Source organism: Oncorhynchus mykiss, chromosome 14 (genome assembly GCF_057628025.1).
Source record: "Oncorhynchus mykiss isolate SJ-2025 chromosome 14, ASM5762802v1, whole genome shotgun sequence".
Classification (NCBI taxonomy): Eukaryota; Metazoa; Chordata; class Actinopteri; order Salmoniformes; family Salmonidae; genus Oncorhynchus; species Oncorhynchus mykiss.
In genome coordinates, this window is record NC_143035.1 from 3,919,078 (window position 1) to 3,929,607 (window position 10,530).

Sequence of the window (10,530 nt, forward strand, 5' to 3'; positions counted from 1 at the left end):
AGGCTGTGTAAGAGCTATTTGATCAAGAAGGAGAGTGATGGAGTGCTGCATCAGATAACCACAATCCCCCAACCTCAACCCAATTGAGATGGTTTGGTATAAGTTGGACAGCAGAGTGAAGGAAAAGCAGCCAACAAGTGTTCAGCACATGTGGGAACTCCTTCAAGACTGTTGGATAAGCATTCCAGGTGACTACCTCATGAAGCTGGTTGAGAGAATGCCAAGAGTGTGCAAAGCTGTCATCAAGGCAAAGGGTGGCAACTTTGAATAATCTAAAATATATTTAGAATTGTTTAACACTTTTTTTGGTTACTACGTGATTCCTAATGTGCTATTTCATAGTCTTGATGTCTTCACTATTATTCTACAATGCAGACAAATTGTAAAAATAAAGAAAAACCCTTGAATGAGTAGGTGTGTCCAAACTTTTGAGTGGTACTGTTCATCATTGGGTGCTGCCTGTGCGCTCACAGACACCATAATGGGAGATATAGTGCATTCGGAAAGTATTCAGACCCCTTGACGTTTTCCACATTTTGTTACGTTACAGCCTTATTCTAAAATGTATTAAATACATGTTTTTCCTCATCAATCTTAACACAATACCCATAATGAAAACTTGAAAACTGTTTTTTTGCCTACATAAGTATTCACTTTTTGCTATGAGACTCAAAATTGATCTCAGGTGCATCCTGTTTCCATTGATCATCCTTGAGATGTTTCTACAACTTGATTGGAGTCCACTTGTGGTAAATTCAAATGATTGGACGTGATTTGGAAAGGCACACATCTGTCTATATAAGGTCCCAGCGTGCATGTCAGAGCAAAAACCAAGCAATGAGGTTGAAGGGATTGTCCTTGGAGCTCTGAGACTGGATTGGCTGAGGCACATATCTGGAGAAGGGTACCAAAAAAATGTCTGCAGCATTGAAGGTCCCCAAGAACATAGTGGTCTCCGTCATTCTTAAATGGAATATGTTTGGAACCACCGAGACTCTTCCTAGAGCTGGCCGCCCGGCCAAACTGAGCAATCGGGGGAGAAGGGCCTTGGTCAGGGAGGTGACCAAGAACCCGATGGTCACTCTGACATAACTCCAGAGTTCCTCTGTGGAGATAGGAGAACCTTCCAGAAGGACAACCATTTCTGCAGCACTCCACCAATCAGTCCTATATGGTAGAATAGCCAGATGGAAGCCACTTTTTAGTAAAAGGCACATGACAGCCTGCTTAGAGTTTGCCCAAAGGCACCTAAAGGACTCTCAGACCATGAGAAACAAGATTCTCTGGTCTGATGAAACCAAGATATAACTCTTTGGCCTGAATGCGAAGTGTCACGTCTGAAAGAAACCTGGCACCATCCCTACATAATCTAAAACTGCAATGATGCTGTTCCTGATGTAAATTGATAAGACTGATGTATTTGCACAATAACAGAGGTATCGTCTGTGATCAGCGCCTCAGACAATGGCATGGTATCACCCTATGCTGCTGCTCATTTGTGTTTGAATGGGGGAGGACCCCACTCTCTGGAGATGTGAAAATGTCTTTACCCGGGCAATCAAGACTTGTAGTGCCACCAGTGTTCAAACTATTATTTTCACTGATCACAGGTAAGCAGCCTTCATCATGTACATTGTCGTCTTGAGGTTTATTGAATGTCCCTGCTGGTCCCATATTCCTGAAAGAAACAGGCCTCTGGCAAACAATTGTGGCAAGTCTTCGGGCAATTCAAGTGCAAATTAGTTTAGTGGCAAATAAATTGCAGAAACTTATGAACAACTGGCAAACAATTCTGCAAACTTGTGGCAGACATTGTACTGTTTGCTGAAAATTTGTTGCAGACTCATTATGAATATGCAAATTACATCAGGTTTTTGTTTACTTTGTATATTAACTTGCTTCTCACAAAGTACACTAAACTAAATGTACTAAATATACTAAATAAACTAAACAGCATGTATTAAATATCTTAACAGATCGAAATAAATCCAATACAATTTGAAATTAAAAGAGCAAAGACTGAATATTTCCTAGCTAAATTGTTTATTTAATATTTTTATGTATACTGAACATTAATATAAACACAACATGTAAAGTGTTGCTCCCATGTTTCATGACCTGAAATAAAATATCCCAGACATTTTCTATACACAGGAAAAAGCTTATTTCTCTCAAATGTTGTGAACAAATGTGTTTCATCCCTGTTAGTGAGCATTTCTCCTTGCCTTTGACATGTTTCTATCCCTTAAAATTGCCTGTATTAATTGCATCATAAAATGATACCCCAAGCCAGTTTCCAACAAGCTGAATGGAGGGGTTGGTTGTTTAGCAACAAAACTGATGCGTGTACAACTATGGGGCAAAACAGGCATGGTTGGCTTACATTGTTGACAATGTAAACTATATTTTGTCTCCATGTATGTTTATTGAAAACAGAAATAAATGTGCACAATGAGCACTTTTTGTCTCTCAAATACATCAGTAATGTTGTTGGTTAGCTAGCTAGTGATTTTTGCCATACTAGCATAGACGACATCAGTCAAAACATCTCAAAACAAGACATAGTATCAACAAGATAAAACTAGCTGAAATGAGACACCTACGATTCGAGAGGTTGTCAGTCGACGGGTTGACTGACAACGTCACAAAAAATTATGCGGCGCATTGATGTGGCCAGAAGCTGTGCCTTGTTATGATTCTGAATCTTTCTGAACAGTCAAGTCACTAGCAACAAGGACTGTTGCCCTGGTTTTGTCTTGTTCTTACCATTTCCTTGTTTTGAGGTGTTTTGACTGATGTCATGTAAATGCTAATATGGCAAAAATTCGCTAGCTAGCTAACGTGGAGATGGAGATGTGAAAATGTCTTTACCTGGGCAATCAAGACTTGTAGTGCCACCAGTGTTCAAACTATTATTTTCACTTATCACAGGTAAGCAGCCTTCATCATCACATTAATATAAACACAACATGTAAAGTGTTGCTCCCATATTTCATGACCTGAAATAAAATATCCCAGACATTTTCTATACACAGGAAAAAGCTTATTTCTCTCAAATTTTGTGAACAAATGTGTTTCATCCCTGTTAGTGAGCATTTCTCTTTTGCCAAGACAATCCATCCACCTGACAGGTGTGGCATATCAAGAAGCTGCTTAAACAGCATGATCATTACACAGGTGCACCTTGTGCTGGGGACAATAAAAGGCCACTCTAAAATGTGCAGTTTTGACACACAACACAATGCCACAGATGTCTCAAGTTTTGAGGGAGGAATGTCAACCAGAGTTGTTGCAGGAATGTCCACAAGAGCTGTTGCCAGACAATTTAATGTGATTTACTATACCATGAAGCCGGCTCCAACTTCATTTTTGAGAATTTGGGAGTATGTCCAACCAGCCTCACAACCACAGACCATGTGTATGGCGACGTGTGGGCGAGCGGTTTGCTGATGTTAACGTTGTGAACCGGGTGCCCCATGGTGGCGGTGGGCTATTGCATGGACAGGCATAATCTAGGGACAATGAGCACAATTTCATTTTATCAATGGCAATTTGAATGCACAGAGATACCGTGATGAGATCCTTAGGCCCATTGTCGTGTCATTCATCCGCCACCATCACCTCATGTTTCAGCATGATATTGCATGGCCCCATGTCGCAATGATCTGTACACAATTCCTGGAAGCTGAAAATATCCCAGTTTTTCCATGGTCTGCATACTCACCAGACATGTCACCTATTGAGCATGTGTGGGATGCTCTGGGTTAACATGTATGACATGTCCAGCAACTTCGCACAGCCATTGAAGAGGAATGGGACAACATTCCACAGGCCACAATCAACAGCCTGATCAACTATGCGAAAGAGATGTGTCGGGCTGCATGAAGCAAATGGTGAAAAAACCAGATACTGACTGCCTTTATTTAAAGGTATCTGTGACCAACAGATTCATATCTGTAGGGCCTAATTTATTTATTTGAATTGACTGATTTGCTTTTATGAACTGTAACTCAGTAAAATATTTTAAATTGTTGTATGTTGAGTTTATATTTTAGTTCAGTGCAGCTACAACATTTACAATGCCTTTGGAAAGTATTCACACCCTTTTACTTTTTCCACGTTTTGTTGTGTTACAGCCTGAACTAAAAATGTATTAAATTTAGATTTATTTATTTTTTTTGTCACTTGCCTACACACAATACCCCATAATATCAAAGTGGAATTATGTTTCTAAACATTTTTACAAATTAATTAAAAAGAAAAAGCTGAAATGTCTTGGGTCAATAAGTATTCAACCCCTTTGTTATGGCAAGCCTAAATAAGTTCAGGAGTAAAAATGTGCTCATAAGGGAATTTCACCCTGTGGGAATCTGGGCTTGTTTTCATCATGTCTGAGTCATTTCTAGGACAGTGACATGTGTTTTACACATAATTGCCCAATAGGAAGTTTCATGGACTCATTCTGTGTGCAATAATAGTGTTTAGCATGATTTTTGAATGACCATCTTGTACCGCACACATACAATTATCCTTAAGGACCCTCAGTCGGGCAGTGGATTTTAATCACAGATTCATCCACAAAGACCAAGGAGGTTTTCCAATGCCTCTCAAAGAAGGCAACCTACAGTATAGGTGGATCTGTAAAAATAACAGATATTGAATACCCCTTTGAGCATGGTGAAGTTATTAATTACACTTTGGAAGGTGTATCAATACACCCAGTCACTACAAAGATAACTCAGTTGCCGGAGAGGAAGGAAACTGCTCAGGGATTTCACCATGAGGCCAACGGTGACTTTAAAACAGTTACAGAGTTTACTGGCTGTGGTAGCAGAAAACTGAGGATGGACCAACAACATTGTAGTTACTCCACAATACTAACCTAATTGACAGAGTGAAAAGAAGAAAGCCTGTTCAGAAAACAAATATTCCAAAACGTGCGTCCTGTTTGCAAAAAGGCACTAAAGTAATACTTCAAAGAATGTGGCAAAGCAATTAACTTTTGGTCCTGAAGACAAAAGTGTTATGTTTGGGGAAAATCCAATACTGTGAAGGCAGATGCTGGGAGACGAGAAGCAAGTACAGGGAGTGCAGATTTAATGGATAAATGGACATATAACAAAACAAGAACAGCGTCTGGACAGGGGGAACAAAACAAGGGGGAGTGGGAGCAGGCGTGACAAATACAGCACATTATTGAGTACCACTCTCCACATTTTCAAGCATAGTGGTGGCTGCAGCATGTTATGGATATGCTTGGAATTTGTTAAGGACTGGGGTGTTTTTCAGGATAAAAAATAAAAGGAATGGAGCTAAGCACAGGCAAAATCCTAGAGGAAAACCTGGTTCAGTTTGTTTTCCACCAGACACTAGGAGATGAGTTCACCTGTCAGCAAGACAATAACCTAAAACACAAGGCCAAATCTACACTGGAGTTGCTTACCAAGAAGACAGTGAATGTTTCTGAGTGGCCGAGATACAGTTTTGACTTAAATCTACTTGAAAATCTACGGTAAGACCTGAAAATGGTTGTCTAGAAATGATCAACAATCAATTTCACAGAGCTTGAAGAATTTTCAAAAGAAAAATAGGCAAATGTTGTACAATCCAGATGTAGAAAGCTCTTAAAGATTTTCAGAGAAAGACTCACAGCTGTATTCACTGCCAGAAGTTCTGACTCGGGTGTGAATACTTATGTAAATTAGATATTTATGTTTTCATTTTTATTAAATTAGCACCATTTTCAAAAAATATGTTTTCACTTGGTCATTATGGGGTATTGTGTGTAGATGGGTGAGAAAAACAATTATTTAATCCATTTTGAATTTAGGCTTTAACACAATAAAATGTAGAACGGTCATGAATACTTTCTGAATGCACTGTACATGAGAGAAATGTAAACACTATAGGGATGTTGACCGTAGGATGTTTAAACGTGCAACTACAAAGTGATAACTGAGCAATGAGCTTTCAACCAATGAATGACCAATTCATGTTTAAAAGAGAATGAACAACATTTAAATAATTAAAACAACAAAAACAAAATCAAACCCAGTTCAGAACTATTGCCTTTTTGAGTAAACTTTGGAAGTCGTCCAAAGCTTGTTGAGTACATGCACTGTAACAATCAGAAAACACCACATTAGGAAACTGAAACAATTGCAGAAAACATGTTATATTTTGGCATCTTAAAAGGTAGACTAATGGGCGGGTTTGGCTTTGGAAAAACGGGGTCAGCTGTTACAAAGTTGCCTTGATGTTGCTATGCTTCTCACTGAAATTGGCATTCTATATATTTTTCAGCAAGGAAACTGCCTTTTGTAAATGCCATATCAACAAAAAAATTTAAATAGCATAAACTGGGACTTACATGCTGACCAGACCGGACACGTCGCATGCACGAGCGTCGCAAAATAAATGTAGAAATCTATGTTATTCAATTATTGCACCCACACTGCTCACGCGCGCCAACGTGTGTCTGTGATGCCAAGTCCTGCCTCTCCCATCTCCTCATTGGTTTATAGAAGCAAGTACCCACGTGCCATCTCCTCATTGGTTATACCCATGTTGGTGATTGAAAGATCAAACACTCCCTAAAATACTGAAGTGAGCAAGCCCTTCTAAACGACCTGGCCCGGGTATCCTGGCAGGATATTTACCTCATCCCGTCAGTAGAGGATGCCTGGTTATACTTAAAAAGTGCCTTCCTCACCATCTTAAATAAGCACGCACCATTCAAAATATTTAGAACCAGGAAAAGATATAGCCCTTGATTCTCTCCAGACCTGACTGCCATTGACCAGCACAAAAACATCATGTGGCGTTCTTTATTAGCATCGAATAGCCCCCAATATACACAGGCAGTTAGGAAAGCAAATGCTATCTTTTTCAAGCAGAAATTTGCATCCTGTAGTACAAACTCCCAACATTTCTGGGACACTGTAAAGTCCATGGAGAAAAAGAGCACCTCCTCACAGCTGCCCACTGCACTGAGGCTAAGAAACACTGTCACCACCAATAAATCCACTATAATTGAGAAATTCAATAAGCATTTTTCTACGGCTGGCCTTGCTTTCCAACTGGCTACCCCTACCCCGGCCAACAGCCCTGCACCCCACACAGCAACTCGCCCAAGCTTCCCCCATTTTTCCTTCAACAAATCCAGATAGCTGATGTTCTGAAAGAGCTGCAAAATCTGGACCCCTACAAATCATCCGGGCTAGACAATTTTAACCCTCTCTTTCTAAAATTACTGGCCGAAATTGTCGCAACCCCTATTACTAGCCTGTTCAACCTCTCTTTCGTATCGTCTGAGATTCCTAAAGTTTGGAAAGCAGCCGCGGTCATCCCCCTCTTCAAAGGGGGAGACACTCTAAACCCAAACTGTTACAGACCTATATCCATCCTGCCCTGCCTTCCAAAGTCTTCGAAAGCCAAGTTAACAAACAGATCAACGACCATTTCGAATCCCACCGTACCTTCTCCGCTATGAAATCTGGTTTCAGAGCTGGTCATGGGTGCACCTCAGCCACACTCAAGGTCCTAAACGATATCATAACTGCCATCGATAAGAGACAATACCGTGCAGCCGTATTCATCGACCTGGCCAACTACTTCTCTGATAGAGTTCAATGGGTGAAATCTTGCAGTCTCTATGGGGGCACCCCCATCAATCCAGTTGAATATTCTACCTCCTACCCCCAAAAGATCAAGCTTGATTAGCAACCCCTCCTTGTTCTTTTGGCCTTCCTGACCTCTGCTTTGACACAGAGCACTGAGTCCATAGTTCCCCTCCCCTTCCTGAAACCCACTCTGATGTGATGATACTACCCCTGTGCTCTCCAGGAAGTAAATGAATCTCTCCATAATGATATGTTCCATAATCTTACATAAATGGGATGCTATGGGTTTTGGCGATAGGTTGTTGGCCTTGTTGGGTCTTTGCCTGGCTTCCAGATTGACACCACTATTGCCTCCTTCCAGCTGCCCGGGTAGCTTCCCCTCCTCCCACATTCTGTTATACAGACCCAATACCTTATCAATTCTACAAGGTTCAATAGATTCTGTTCTCCCAGGTGTGTCAATGTGTAATTGTCTTGACAACGCATTGCTGGCGATATGGAATTGTTTGACTTGTTCAAATATAGATACAATTACAATATTTACATTGAACACTGTCTTTTAAAACATATTGTATTTTTATTCTAGGAGTTAGGATTGCTGTTGTAACCAACATACAGTCATTGAGCCAACCCGACATGCTAAACAATGTATTGATTTGGTGCTAATGGGTTGATCACCAGACACTTTCACATGCATCTCTGGGTGTGACCTAACCTTTGTGAAACATGTCTAGTGATTACATCCCCTGTTGTGGTGGAACATCCCCTTTTGTGGTGGAAATGCACCTGAATATTCAGTCTGTCACCTCAAACTGAAACCACGTAAAACCTTCCAAGTTCATGCAATCCACTAAAGCTCAGACTATAGTGACTACAGGACTAAACACTAAAACATTTAATATAAAAGAAACATTTAAAAGTAAAAGTAGCACACAAACCTCACATATAAGAACAAAACCAATGTTTACCCTGTATCGCATGGTCAACTGGATTCAGTCTTTGCAAATGTACTGTACTAATGTAATGTACTGAAGGCTTATTATTACAGGGTTCTCCCCAAAGAATGTAAGATGTGGCTGCGCAAGTATGTAAAAAAAAATAAAATTGTGGCTTGTCGTTCTCTGCAAGAAAGACATATTCAAAACAGTCTCTGGGACAGTTGTGGGACAATAGATCCCAAATTCATACAACCACTGTACATAAAAAAAAAAACATAACAAGCATTGAGGCTGATGCATCAGATCAGAACGTTTAACTTAAAATGTTGATAAACTATTATTTATTCACATAATAAGCACAGCAATGGGCACATGGCGCACAATTGGGCCAGTGTAGTCCGGGTTAGGAGAGGGTTTGGCCGACTGGGATGTCCTTGTCCCAGTGTGTCAAGAAGCAGTGCGGCTTGGCAGGGTCCTGTTTCAGAGGATGCATGGCTCTCGACCTTTGCCTCTCCCGAGTCCGTGCGAAAGCTGGGACAAAACTGGAACTACCAATTGGATATCACGAAATTAGGGAGAAAATGGGGTAAAAAGTTAAAAAATAAATAATACAAAGTAAAATAGCTTCAAAATGCTGACTGCCTCTGCTCAGATTTCAAGGTGGGTGATGGAACAGTAGGCCACATATTTAAAGGTAGATTTAGTAGGCCTAATACGGAACCCAAACCGGCTGCGCGTGTGCGCCATCGTGCACTATCGTGCATAAATTTATTTTGTCCCCCTACACCAAACGCGATCACGACACGCAGGTTAAAATATCAAAACTAACTCTGAACCAATTACATTAATTTGGGGACAGGTCGAAAAGCATTAAACATGTATGGCAATTTAGCTAGTTAGCTTGCACTTGCTAGCTAATTTGTCCTATTTAGCTAGCTTGCTGTTGCTAGCTAATTTGTCCTGGGATATAAACATTGAGTTGTTATTTTACCTGAAATGCACAAGGTCCTCTACTTCGACAATGAATCCACACATGAAACGGCCAACCATATCGTTTCTAGTCATCTCTCCTGCATCCAGGCTTTTTCATCTTTGAACTTATATAGTGACTGGCATCTACAATTTTACCACGACAACCGGCAAAACATTTCATCTTTCAATCACCAACGTGGGTATAACCAATGAGGAGATGGCACGTGGGTACCTGCTTCTATAAACCAATGAGGAGATGGGAGAGGCAGGACTTGGCATCACAGACACTCGTTGGCGCGTGCGAGCAGTGTGGGTGCAATAATTGAATAACATAGATTTCTACATTTATTTTGCGACGCTCGCGCATGCAACGTGTCCGGTCTGGTCAGCATGTAAGTCCCAGTTTATGCTATTTAAATTTTTTTGTTGATATCGCATTTACAAAAGGCAGTTTCCTTGCTGAAAAATATATAGAATGCCAATTTCAGTGAGAAGCATAGCAACATCAAGGCAACTTTGTAACAGCTGACCCCGTTTTTCCAAAGCCAAACCCGCCCATTAGCCGCTGAGTCTACCTTTTAAGATGCAAAAATAGAACATGTTTTCTGCAATTGTTTCAGTTTCCTAATGTTGTGTTTTCTGATTGTTCCAGTGCATGTACTCAACAAGCTTTGGACGACTTCCAAAGTTTACTCAAAAAGGCAATAGTTCTGGGCCTCCCGGGTGGCGCAGTGGTTAAGGGTGCTGTACTGCAGCGCCAGCTGTGCCATCAGAGTCCCTGGGTTCGCGCCCAGGCTCTGTTGTAACCGGCCGCGACCGGGAGGTCTGTGGGGCGACGCACAATTGGCCTAGCGTCGTCCGGGTTAGGGAGGGATTGGTCGGTAGGGATCTCCTTGTCTCATCGCACACCAGCGACTCCTGTGGCGGGCTGGGCGCAGTGCGCGCTAGCCAAGGTTGCCAGGTGTAGTAGTTGCACGTTTAAACATCCTACGGTCAAC